The following is a 13,425-nucleotide window of genomic DNA, read 5'->3' as shown; positions in this document are numbered from 1 at the left end:
TAATATTAAAGGGATAGTTCACCCCAAAATGAAAATTCTGTCATTATTTACTCAGCCTCATGTCGTTCCAAACCCGTAAGACCTCCATTCATCTTCGGAACACAAATTAAGGTATTTTTGATGAAATATAAGATATTTCTGACTGTTTCTGACTGTTATATGGCAACGAAACGTAGTAAGGACATCGATAAAATAGTCCATGTGACATCAGTGGTTCAACTGAAATGTTACGAAGCTACAAGAATACTTTTTGTGCGCAAAGAAAACAAAAATAACGACTTTATTCAATAATTTCTTCTCTTCCGTGTTGCGTTCACAAGAGTACCACGATGCATGCGTGTGCATTCCTCTGCTTGCAAACAAGGCGCAGTGCATCTGGGTTCTACATCAGAACACCGGCTCCTGCAGCATCATCACACGCATGCGTCGTGGTACTCTCGTGACACGGAAGTGAAGAAATTGTTGAATAAAGTCTTTGTGCACAAAAAGTATTCTCGTACCTTCATAAAATTACAGTTGAACCACTGATGTCACAGTCACATGGTCTATTTTATCGATGTCCTTACTACCTTTCTGGGCCATAAAACGTTTTTAGTTTTGTTGCTGTCTATGCCGGGTCAGAAAGCGCTCAGATTTCATGAGTAATTAATGACAACATATAAATACAACATATAATGCAACATATAAATGTGGATGTTTTTCATTTTTGAATGAACTATTACTTTAAGAAATCTTTAGATTATATTCTGTTTATTCTGAATATTCTGTTTGATTCTTGTTCTATTTGTGTTCTAGGGGAATTTTGTGCACTCTTGCTTTTCTGTCGGCCTCAGGGCTATGCATGATTAAACTTAAATCGGGTCAGTGTCCATCCGCAGAGTTGTCAAAGCCTTTCAGCATCTGTGGTGCTTCCCATATAAGGTGTATATCTGCTTTCGCTCTCTCTCTCTGTGAGTGTGTATGATTTTGAATTCCTCGTTGATTTTTCTCATCTCGGCTTTTGAGTCTCGTGAAAGTGAACTGCTTTCCTCACCACCTGCCAGGGTGTTAATGTCCTGCAGTGTAGAAAGACCTCTGCATGTCACACAAACAGACACATGCAGAGGGACCAAAGAAATTAACACCAATAGCAAAACGGATGGGTGTTTGTTTGTCTGACATTTAGAGGAAGCGGGAAATAAAGGAAGAACAGAGCCCTTCAAAGAAACACTGCCACCAGCGACATGAGCAGTTGGCACAATCTACATCACGTGTCCTCAGAGACAAGCATGAAGATGATAATGTGAGTCCATTGCATGTGTCTGACCCAGTTCAGCACCACGGACAGCAATAGATCAGTCATTCAAATCCAAATCCTTTCTATATCTGTCTTGAATGCTTTGTAATCATTTAGAAGAAACGTATGTAACTGTCACACAGGACCCTTGGGCAATTCTGTTAGGAAGTGGGTTTGAGCTAGAGAGCTGTGGATTTAATGCACATTGCAGGCTGAAGTTTGTGTGTACAGTGTTCAGAGAGGGAGAGAACAGCCCACCTGCTGTTATTTAGTGCCTAGAGACCCTCCTCACAGGGCAGTAAAACTGTTTCCAGAAGCATCAAAGTTTAATGTGGCTAAGGTCTATTCTGAGACAAGCAACACATGGTTTTTAAGGCACTTGAAAGAAAGTCAATACCAAGGATTTTAAACACAAGGCCTTTAAGATCGTCATGTATCAGATGATTAGCTGTGCTTTCTGAGATTTTTAGTCAACCTTGCTGTTGTTCTACTGTTTTCAAAATAGTAGAGTCATTTCTGTTAGACAGTACTTTTTGAGCTTTAAAAGTCAGAAAAAATTAATATACTTGAGTTGTAGTTTAAATTATATTTATAAAATAGTATACCAGACTTGCAGAAATATCCTTTATTGCCAATAAAGAAGAAATTGAATATTTGTTAATAAATTGACTTTATGTCAAAAGTCAAATAGAACCCAGAGACATGGCAACAGTAGTGAAATGATTTAAAGTCATAAATATGTTCAGTTAATATTATAATATGTCATATTTTGATAAATAATATTTTAGCTTAAAAATGAGTAATATATTGTATTCGTTATATTTTGTCAAATGCTACTGTTGAACAGTTTGTTTTCAGTAAGATTTTTATTAGATGTTAATATTTTTTTCTGTAAGGACACATTAGTTTGATTCTTTAACTTAATTTTTTATGTTTCTAAATATTTCTACTTCAAATAAATGATGCTCTTTTGAACTTTATGTTAATTAATGTATACTGAAAAAAATTATCACAGCTTCCACAAAAATATTAAGCAGCACACCTGTTTTAGCATTGATGATGATGATAATAAGAAATGTTTTTTGAGCACCAAATCAGCATATTAGAATGATTTCTTAAGGATCACGTTACACTGAAGACTGGAGTAATAATGCTGAAAATTCAGCTTTACCATAACAGAAATACATTACATTTTTAAATATATTAAAGGGGTCCTATTACGCTTTTTCACTTTTTGAATTTTAGTCAGTGTGTAGTGTGTATGTTTGGGCATAAAAAAGATCTACAAAGTTACAAATCTCAAAGTCCACTCCAAAGGGAGATATTTCATTTTTTTAAAAATCCCTTTTCAAAAACTACAACGAACGGCTTGTTTGGACTACAGCGTTGTTTTCAGGGGTATTGTGATGTCACAAAGTGGCCCATTAGAATATCATTAAAATAATTCCCGCCTACGGAAATTCGAATGGTTGGGGGGTGGGGAGGGGCGAGGTCGTGGTTAGAACGCTTGGTTGAGTGCATCAGACAAGACGATGATGAGGATGAAGTGCTGCTGCAAAGTTAGTGCACCAGAGAAAACGATGAAGAAGAAGAGCTGCTGTAGCATCAAGTTTACGCCATGTCGAAGAAATGCTGTTTTTTTCATAAATTGCTGACAGTACAATACCGGACAATGATGTAATATGCAGAATTTACACTTCAATTATGAGACTATGATATAAATAAATTAAACTGTTTAACAGTTTCACTGCAAATCATGTTATAATGTTAGAATTAAAGAACAATAAACATAATACATATTACCGTTGCACTTATCTGTACATAGTAAATTCTCGGGGTCTGAATCCGGCTCAAATTGATCTGGCAATATTGATGCCATCCTTAACTATACCGGAGCAGATGGAACTTGCTGCTTTGGCAAGGGGCGTGGCAGTACTGAAACACCGTCTAAGCTGTTCGCCAATCACAACGCAATGGGACAGCTAAGCAATCACAACACATTTCGTTTTTCGGAAGGCGGACCTTCATCAGACCCGGAACTAATCGAGCCATTTGTGCCAGGCTGGAGAGAAAGGTATTTTAATAATGTAAATTATATGAAAAATAATTAATTTTTCGAACCACCAAGCATGAGAGCATGTTGTAGTACACCCCCAAAACAAAACCAAGACTTTGTAAAAGAGCATAATAGGACCCATTTAAGATAGAAAACAGTTATTTAAACTTGTAATATTTCATGATATTGCTTGTATTTTTGTTCAAATAAACGCAGTCTCGGTGAGCATAAGAGATCTTTCAAAAACATTAAAAAAACATACTGACCTTTTTGAATGTTGCTGTATAAAATGGGGACATGAAAATGTACTTCATCACATGAATGACACAGTAAATGTTACGTGATTTTTTTCCTATTACACCCTGTGAAGAGTGCTTGTATCTCCCTTATTAAATTTGACTTGTTTTGCCAAAAGGTTTAGAATATCTCATAATTCTCTTCAATCCATTCAGCCCGGTTGAGCTACTGTATAGTGGCACCAGGAGAGCCTGTCACGAGTGAATTCACCAATGTAATAGAACTTTGCTGGTGTCCTTTATTCCTTCTTTCACTTTTTTTTCTCTCCAGTCTTTCCCTCACTGATGTACCAGCAAATGTCATTGCCCAGGGAGGCATTTGAAATTAAACAGGTAGAAAAAGAAAATCTCTATCAAACCGTTTGTATTCAGTTCTTGTTTCGCTGTACCACAGGTTCAAATAGGAGACAGAGTTTCGGCTTTGCTTTCATGTTTACTTGATGATAGGTTCACAGCAGTAACTGTTTATCTCTGCCTGTCGTTTCTCAGGACGGCAGCCTCTTTTAAACTTTTTGAAAGATGCTTGGATTTAAATGCATGAAACAAAAATATGTCCACCCTTTTTGTTTCCATCAAATTTAACAGATGTGTCCTTAATTCTCAGTGGACCATGATGTTGTCGTCTCAGGGTGTATCTTTCAGCAGACACTTTAAACTAAAGGTCTTGCAGTTGGATAGTTGCAGTCACAGTACCACTTTTTTACGCCCGGCCTCTTTCAACCAAAATAATTTTTTGTGGAAATGCCATAAAAATGCACCCATAATAAAGCATGCTAAATTACACTGAACTAAATTGAATGTGAAGGGTCTTGTAGCTCTGCGAACTTTACTTTGCTCTCTAGGCAGATGTTCTCTTTTACATGCTGCATGCTGACTGTTCCTTGGCACAAGATAAAACAGCAAAACCCCGGACAGGCAGGCTGAGGCATCACCATGATCTTTAAACCCATCTTTCCTGATTTCACAAACCAGACCCAGCCAAAAAAAAAAAAAAGTGCTGCGTGTCAAGATTTTTGAGATCCATTTATGTATGCATACACTGAGGCATTATCTGATCACTTTAGTTTAATGAAATCCATCGTTCTACACCCTACAACCAGTGATAATAATGCAAAGCTCTGGACTGAATCATTTGATCATTGGGAATAGTGGGCTGAGGCACACAATCTGAATTTCATGAACCCCAATTTTGATCTGATTAAAGATTGCATGCGTCAAGCATTTTAAACCCTTTAAAGCTTTACTTCAACATCAGCATGAAAAAAAATCCACACTGTTCAGTAAAAAGAGAAAAATCAATGTAATGTAATGTATATCATCCTACCAAAGATTTCACCACAGCCTGTATTGAACCTCTGTGACGTTTATGCTGCTGTTACATAACACAATCTGAGACATTTTATTTACATTACTCCATGATTCATCTCATTCACTTTGAAGGAGTCAAAGGTCAACATGTTTGACATTTTGACAGAGGCCTTCAACGAGGATATCGTTTTTGTATGTGGCTGTTCAGAGGGCTGAATGATGTAATAGTGTTTGGCTGGAAGGAACGCTGAGGTTCAGAGTGGGCTGACTGATCACGGGGTGGATTGTAGGGAAGCCAGTGTGGTTTCAGAAAGGTGGGATATAGTCTTTTTCAATTTATGTTGGCAGAATGACGTGAAACCCATGCAGCAGTTATACTTCGAGAGGAAAACAACAAATTCCAGAACACAAAGGGCAAGCTTTTGTATATGACGGGAGCTGTTTGTATAGAACTTATCTTAAGTGTATGTGTTATTTAATGAATATTAATCTGTCAGATGGTTATTGTAAAGTAAACCCGAAAAAGTGATCATGTTTAAGTAGTTCCATGAAATTATTATTATTTTTTTTGGATCAATGGCTTACTGAAAATCATCCTGCTTATTTCATGACCAATTATTTAAAATAAGTTTACATGAAGTAATAGTAGATATTAGTTTTATTATTATTATTATTATTATTATTATTTTAACTACTATTCTGTTGTTTTATTGATATAATATTATCATTATTGCATTGTTGTTGTTGTTAATAATAATAATAATAATAACTCAGCTACTATCTACTGTTATTTCATGTCAATATATGTATTTCATTAATTGGTCATTAAATAAGGAGCATGTCGTAATGGCATCACAGGACATTCACATCCTTTGGAAGTGAGGGCAGCTGTTTGAAGCTGCAGTGGCAGTAACCATAGCTCAAGGGCACAATAGTAGTACTTGTCATTTGGTGCTACTGAGAGTGCATGCTTCCAGGTACCAATTAAGATTAGCCCTTGGTGCTGCTCTATTTGGGCCTCAGTCCAGTTTTTCATCATTCCTAGTTCTCATATCCCCAAGGACTGGACCCCTGTCACAATTTGCAACCCGTAAAAATACAACAAAAACATGTCATCTGCATATCCTAAAAGTTGTAACAGCCTTATTATGTGATTTACATATTTTACCTAGTATGAAATGACCTTGTGAATATATCACTCCAAAGGAACAGAAAAGTGGTTCCTCAGTAATTTGCCTTGACCCAAGTCCTTCACCCTGTTGCATATTGTAATATATGTATAAAAATGTAACTGTTGGAGTGAGTATAATACTGTATGTAACAGGGTTAATATTGATAAGTGCTTTAACCTTTCAGGATCAAGGATTATACTTTAAACATTTAAAGTACACTTTTAATGCTAAGCTCCTCACTGATAGAAACTTTTGAAATGATAAAAGGTTGTGATCAAAGACAGGTCATTTTTCTCTCTTGAATCAGGAAGTAACCTTTGAGTAATAAAGCAGATCATTCTTGTTGCATACTGCACTGAACCAGTATTTAATTTGTCTAGCGCTCACCCACTAACATCTAAATGGAAACAATGTTGTAATTAAAAAAATAATAATAACATGCAGTATATATATATTTTAATTATTTTTATCTATTTTATTTTTAGTGTATTGCACATACTTAGAAAAATTGTATATTGTATATATTGTATATATATATATATATATATATATATATATATATATATATATATATATATATATGTCTTGATCCTTAATCATATGCAGTAGAGGGGTCTCCATGTGGTATCAGCTTTTATCAATTATGAGTAACAGTGCAGATGCTGTGCTATTGAGCACATTAGGCTGCATGTGAAGTTCTTCAAGGTCATCCTCCTCCATTAGTAATTATACTTTTTGAACTTAAGTGGAATTAAGTGAACCATAAGTCACGCGCAACAAGAACAAGAGCTTCCATCAGAAGTTAAATTTCCTCTAATTACACATGGATCACCTTTCACTTTCTGAAAGACCAAGAACTTTTATTTTGGGCAAAATCATTCAAAGTTAGGATTTTCTTTTTGGTTTTAATGAGAGGAACATGAAACAAGTCAATGCACAATATATATATATTTAAAGAAATTAAAACTTTTATTCAGCAAGGATGCATTAAATTCACAGCAAAGACTTTTAGATTGTTGCAAAAGATTTCTATTTCAAATAAATCCTGTTATATTCTTTTATTAATCAAAGAATCCTGAAAAAAAAATGCATATCATTCCACAAAAATATTAAGCAGCACTACTGTTTGCAAAGTTATCAATAATAATAAGAATTGACCTATCGGTAAGCCCCTCCCATCGAACGCAGATGAGCCAATGGCAGTTGAGTATCTCTGACATCTTTAGGTTTCAGCGCCATAGAGAAACATTGGAAGATCCAAAGCTTTCATCGGTTTGATGGTGTTTATGATACAAACATGGAAAAACGATGTGCCTGGGGTACTTGTAACACTGATTGCAGGTATTCTGAGAGGATTGGCAATGGAATTTATTTTATTCCATTTCCTAAAGCCAAACAAAACAGAGCAAAATGTCCCTAAGCATTCAACCCCAATCCCAAAGAAAATGAAAACGTTAATTTTCTGGTTGTCATACTCTCATTAAGTTACTATTTTCATCTGCTCAAGCAGAACGTTAATGTCATCTTGTGCTTCAGCAAGGTATCTCTGGCTAAAACTAGCTAACGTTAAAGTTAGTGAGTCCATGCTAACGTACAAACCTAAATAGCTAACTGTTCTCACGTCATGTACAGCGTAGGTCAAAAACTCATAAACGAAGGTCTACATTTCAGTGCCTCTTCATATTAAACTGGTTAAATGTAAATTAATTTAACTTTACCCTGCGGTACATGAATAGTGTCGATCCTGGATGTTGTCATCTGCGATCGTTACAAATGTAACATGAGGCTTCTCCCGCTTGCATTGTTATCCGTAAACCCTTGCTTCCAAATTAATACCCACAATATTTATTTTAAAATCTTTTATATATCCCTCTATGGCATATTTAAGTCCCACTTGAATGGTGGTCCTTCTCTGTTCAAAATTTATCAAAAACATCTTGGGACAAGGTTTTCACACTGACAGCTGTCAACACAAGACAGCTAGCAACTCCGTTTGTTTGTCAGAGTTCGCAACAGTAACTGAGGGGGACGGGGCTTACCGATTGGTCTTTCCTTTCTTGAGCACCAAATCAGCATATTATAATGATTTCTGAGGGATCATGTGACACTGAAGAGTGGACTAATGACTGCTGAAAAAAATCTACTTTGTCATCACAGGAATAAATTACATTTTAAAATATATTAAAATAGAAAGCAGTTATTGTAAATTTTTATAATATTTCACAATATTACAATTTGTATTGAATTTTTGATCAAATAAATGCAGCCTGGGTGAGCATAAGAGATTTAAAACAAGTTAAAACATTACAAAACTTAGAATTTTAGTGTGTATTTAGCGTGTTTGGCTTCAGCACCATGGACAGTGCATTGAAACACATGGGGCCCTATCATACACCCGGCGCAAGTGTTTTTGCTAGTTTCAGCCCGACGCAGTTCTCATTTTCCCATCCTGTGCCGCGTTGTTTAAATAGCAAATGCATTTGCACCCATTTGTGCGCCCATGGGCATGCCGGTCTAAAAAAGAGGTGTGTTCAGGTGCATTGTTGGCGCGTTGCTATTTTGAGGAACTGAAAATAGACTGCACCATAGACCAACTCAAACCTGGTCTAAAGTCTGGCGCAATATTTTTTCTTTGTTATTTAAAGAGCGTGTTAGTAATATGCGCCTATAGGCGGGTGCACAACGCACGTACACTTTGCTTATTACACACACAGGGGCAGCAGCACACAAACATTTTTAAAAATGAAAAATTACATTCCGCCATGTAAATAGCGAACCCGCCATGGTGCGAGCGCAACTGGCTTTTAAAGGGGATGGGAGATGAGACTCTGATTGGTTTATTGCACGTTACGCCCAAAAAACACCCATTACTCATTAAGAGAATAGGGACAACCCGTTTAGAACATGTGCCCGTCGATAAACTAGCAAAAGTGGATTCGGACATGCTCTGAGTGCACCTGCACCGTGCGCTTTAGACCATGCGCTTAGATCGTTAAAATAGGGCCCTTAAAGTCTAAAGACTTACTATGTATCAGTCAGAAAGGACTGCATGGATTTCAGTTGATGATTTGGCTTAATTTTCTGTCTACATTCTGTAGATATATATACTGACCTTTTTTTATTTTCCCAAGGTTCAGTTTTATGATTACGTTTTTGATTAAAACTCTACAGTTATTTATACAGTGAATTAATCACAGTATTGATTTAATTTCTTGTAAAGAAAAGGTCAAATAGCCATTTATATGAGAGCACTCACTAGTGCACCGTACTCAGTCTCATTCACTTTTATTCTGTTGATCTTTGTGGTCATTCATTCTCAAGAGATCCTTTACCTTGCTGGATGCACTGCCTGGACACAATGAAGGATGTCCTTAGAAATCCTTAGAAAATGCAGGGTCAAGATGTATTATCATGCTTGGCATGGCTTCACAAAATTGCAAAAGTTGTCAAGATCTGTAAGGAAAAGCAAAAAGGCCACCTGTCTTGTGGGCATGTTAAAGCAGAAGTGTCTGTGTCTCTTACAGCTGTAGCTCTTCTTTTTTGCACTTAAAGTCTTTGACAGGTGAGCATGGCATGCACGTATCATTTTATACTGTACTCTGAGGGTTTCGTAACCCTGTCTGACCCTGTTCAAGTGCTTTTATAATGAGCCTTAGACATGGAATAAGAACCCTTGCCTTCTGTTCTCCCCCCAGAATCTTTCCCCAGCTTCCTCTGTCAGGTTTTTCTATTACACTGTAACTATTTTAAATAGGAAATAACTAAGACATTTCCCTTAATCTTCTTGTCCTTATTTGCCTTTCTTTTCTCACTCTTCCTCTTCATATCTCTATGTGACATTCATATGCTGTTAAAGGAATAGTTCACCTAAAAATGAAAGTTTGCTTAAAATTTACTCACACAGAGTCCATCCAAGGTGAGTTTGTTTCTTATATCTTATATGTCTCTTTTATCACTTGCTCACCAATGGATCCTCTGCAGTGAATGGGTGCATATAGAATGGGAGTCCAAACAGCTAATAAAAACATCACAATAATCCACAAGCAATCCACACAACTCCAGTTCATCAATTAACTGTCTTTTGAAATGAAAAGCTGTGTTTTTGTAATAAACAAATCCAAAGTTTGGTTACACTTTACTTGAAGGGGTGTGCATAAGACTGACATGACACCTTCATAATCATGACATGACACCTACATAATCATGACACGACACGTGTCATGAATATGAAGGTTTTTTATGCATGTTTCTGACAACTGTCATTAAGTGTCATTCGCTCAGTTATGTAATTTTTAATGCAAAGATTACATTGTTTGAGATGTTTTTGTTATGGGCTATGGTTAGGGGTAAGGGTAGGGGTAGGGTTAGGTTAGGGTTGGGTCAAATAATGTCATATTTGCATTAAAAATGACATAACTGAGCGAATGACACTTAATGACAGTTGTCATAAACATGCATAAAACCTCCTTCATATTCATGACATGTGTCATGTCATGATTATGAAGGTGTCATGTCAGTCTTATGCACACCCCTTCAAGTAAAGTGTTACCCAAAGTTTTAACATAATACTGCTTTCTTCTGTGAAAAATCATCTGAATTAGGAGAGAAATATGCTCAACAGGAGATTGACCTTTTCACTGGAGGAAGCATTATTACAGATGATGGACTGGTATTTTGGGTAGAAGTGACACTTTAAAGTTAAAATGCTTTAGTGATAGATTTGTTTCTTACACACATGCAGCTTTTCACTTCACAGTACATTAATGTATGGATAGGAGTCATGTTGTGGATTATTGTGATGTATTTATCAGCTGTTTAATCTCTCATTCTGACGGCACCCATTCACTGTAGCGGGTATCACTTGGTGAGCAAGTGATATAATACTAAATTTCTTGAAATCTGTTCTGATGAAGAAACAAACTCATCTACATCTTGGATGGCCTAAGGGTGAGTAAGTTTTTCAGCAAATTTTCAATTTTGGGTGAACTATTATTCCTTTAATGTCAGCGTCAGAGTTCCCATAGTCCTGTAAAACCTGCAATTATCAGGAAATTTTAGACAGTCTCCATCATTTAGGTTTCCATCCATTTTTCTAGTTATGCTCAGATCTAAAAGCTTTTATCAGCTATAACAAATGGACAAAGTCATAGACAAATCATGCAAATGTTTTAGTCAAAAGGTGTGGCAACCCTGGTGCATGATCTTGAATGTGGTAGTGTATGAGCACAGCTGAATGGCAATTTAGATTTTCTTTCGATTCTTACTTCACCTAGACTTTATTCACATCACGTGCATGCATTCACATCAGACTAGATTGCTGTGTGTCTCACTCTGTCACGCACACACATACACACAGTACACCATTAATCAAACACAGAATAATCACAGTTCTTATTGTCAGCTTAGTTGTCATATTTTGATATTTAAGACAGAGTGAGTTAGAGCTTGCAAAGAAAATGCTATGTACATATTAATATATTATCATTCATTTCATTATTTTTATGCTGTATTGTTGTATTTGTTGACTTGACTGCACAGACACAATTGGAAGAGAACTGAACTGAGCTGGACGATGACATCACTGAATCAACAATGAACTGACTTTAACTGATAAACTGACTGTTTTCTATTGTGCTCTTGCATTATCAGCACACGTATTTCCTGGTTAACACTGTAAAGCTGCTTTGACAATCTGTATTGTATAAAGCGCCATATAAATAAAGGTGACTTGACTTGACTTGACTATCATAGACCTGTAATTAATGCTCTTGCTCAGTGGTCAGCATTTTCGTATTTAGCTTTGTTTGAAACCACATCAGTATTCTGCATAATTATCTCTTGATAATGCTTTTAATATGCAGAGATGCACTATATAAAGGCAAAAAAAATAAAGAAAGAAATTTGAATTCAAACAGGATCTTTTACTATGACCAAAGGCTTTACTAAAAAATTACCTTTTGTAAGAGGATTATATAGTGAAGTTCACACATTAACTAGAATTAGAGATTTTAAAAATATGCATGCTACATACAGGTTGGTTTCTTCACATATGTGAACACAAAATGCCATTTATAGCAGCTGACATTGTACGTTATTTCACAACATATTTTGTCTACAGAGCAGCAATATGACCTTGAATGTGCTTCGTCTCTGGTTGAATTATAGTGGCTGGGGATAAAAGTCTAAAGAAAGGAGAAGAAAGCTCAGAGAAGAAAGGTTGGGCTCAGGTAGGTTAGGATAACTGTGTTTATCATTTCATAGACTGTAGCTTTATCCTCTGAATAAAGCTAAGAAAAGGGAATAGCTGAAAATAGTAAAGTCAATGTCGGCAGGCTGAAACAGTTTTTAGGTTTTTGGATCATTTTTAAAGGCCACCATGATTAACAGAAGCAAATACTGGGTTATGATCTCTCTAATGTCATGCTGAGGGTTGCTGGGAATACTTTTTGGCATTTGCTGAAAAGGATGGGGAAAAACAGCTTTGTATATGCATTGCTGTTGGTGATATCTGGCAAAATCCATGTGAAATGCTTTGCTTTACTTTAAACATTACATTCATGGCCCTCACGTTTCATCCAGAGTCTTAGGGCTGGGAGGGGGAAAGACACTGACTGAATGTTAAAATGGTCTGGATGTCTAAAAAGCTGTAGGCGATGAGGGGAAAATGTGTGCCTCATTGAAGCTGTTCACCACTCATGACTTTTATACAATCATTTATTATTCTTTTAAAGGTGAGTCTCATGAAACTTGGCGAGAATATGTCAAGATCACATTTCACTCTAAAAAGAAAAAAATAAGAATATTGTGCATAAAAAAAATGAATTTTAGTTTTTGCAGCATAAATATAAATTTTTATTAAGGAAATTATATTACACATATTCCCCAAAATTATCATTACCATAAGACAAATGCAAATGTTATTCTCATTGCAGAATATTTATTGTATTTTACAGTAGTTATAGATCTTGTAAGTTTTATATTGATTTTAAATCAAATTAATTGTATTAGTATTAATATTATTTAATTAAAAGGTAATATTTAATACTGTAAATATATATATAAATATATATATATATATAAATACATGATTTTTATGCACTTTAATACAAGAATCACTATTAAGAAAAACAAAAAGCCTCATTCATTATGGTAATGTGTTAAGGTGCTTTTAGTTGTCATGAAAATAATCTTGTGATGCAAGAAATCTTATTGATCCTAAAAATAGACTTAATTAATGTGAAATAAATTTTTACATTTTAGGGTAAAATGTGAGCTAGACGTGTTTTTTTTTGGGGGGGGGGGGTTTGAACTTTCCAC

The 13,425-nt window shown here is 35.7% G+C and overlaps 1 protein-coding gene across 1 annotated transcript in view; it reads left to right on the top strand.

Moving 5' to 3' along the window:
* The window catches only part of LOC107701089 (melatonin receptor type 1B-B-like), a 22,001-nt gene that overhangs the window by 4,779 nt on the left and 3,797 nt on the right, over positions 1-13,425 (top strand). The gene's annotated exons all lie outside the window — the stretch shown is intronic.

The sequence above is a fragment of the Sinocyclocheilus anshuiensis genome, unplaced genomic scaffold (assembly GCF_001515605.1).
Source record: "Sinocyclocheilus anshuiensis isolate Anshui unplaced genomic scaffold, SAMN03320099.WGS_v1.1 scaffold907, whole genome shotgun sequence".
Lineage (NCBI taxonomy): Eukaryota > Metazoa > Chordata > Actinopteri > Cypriniformes > Cyprinidae > Sinocyclocheilus > Sinocyclocheilus anshuiensis.
Note: the sequence above shows the minus strand (reverse complement) of the source record. Positions and strands in the feature narration are given on the sequence as shown.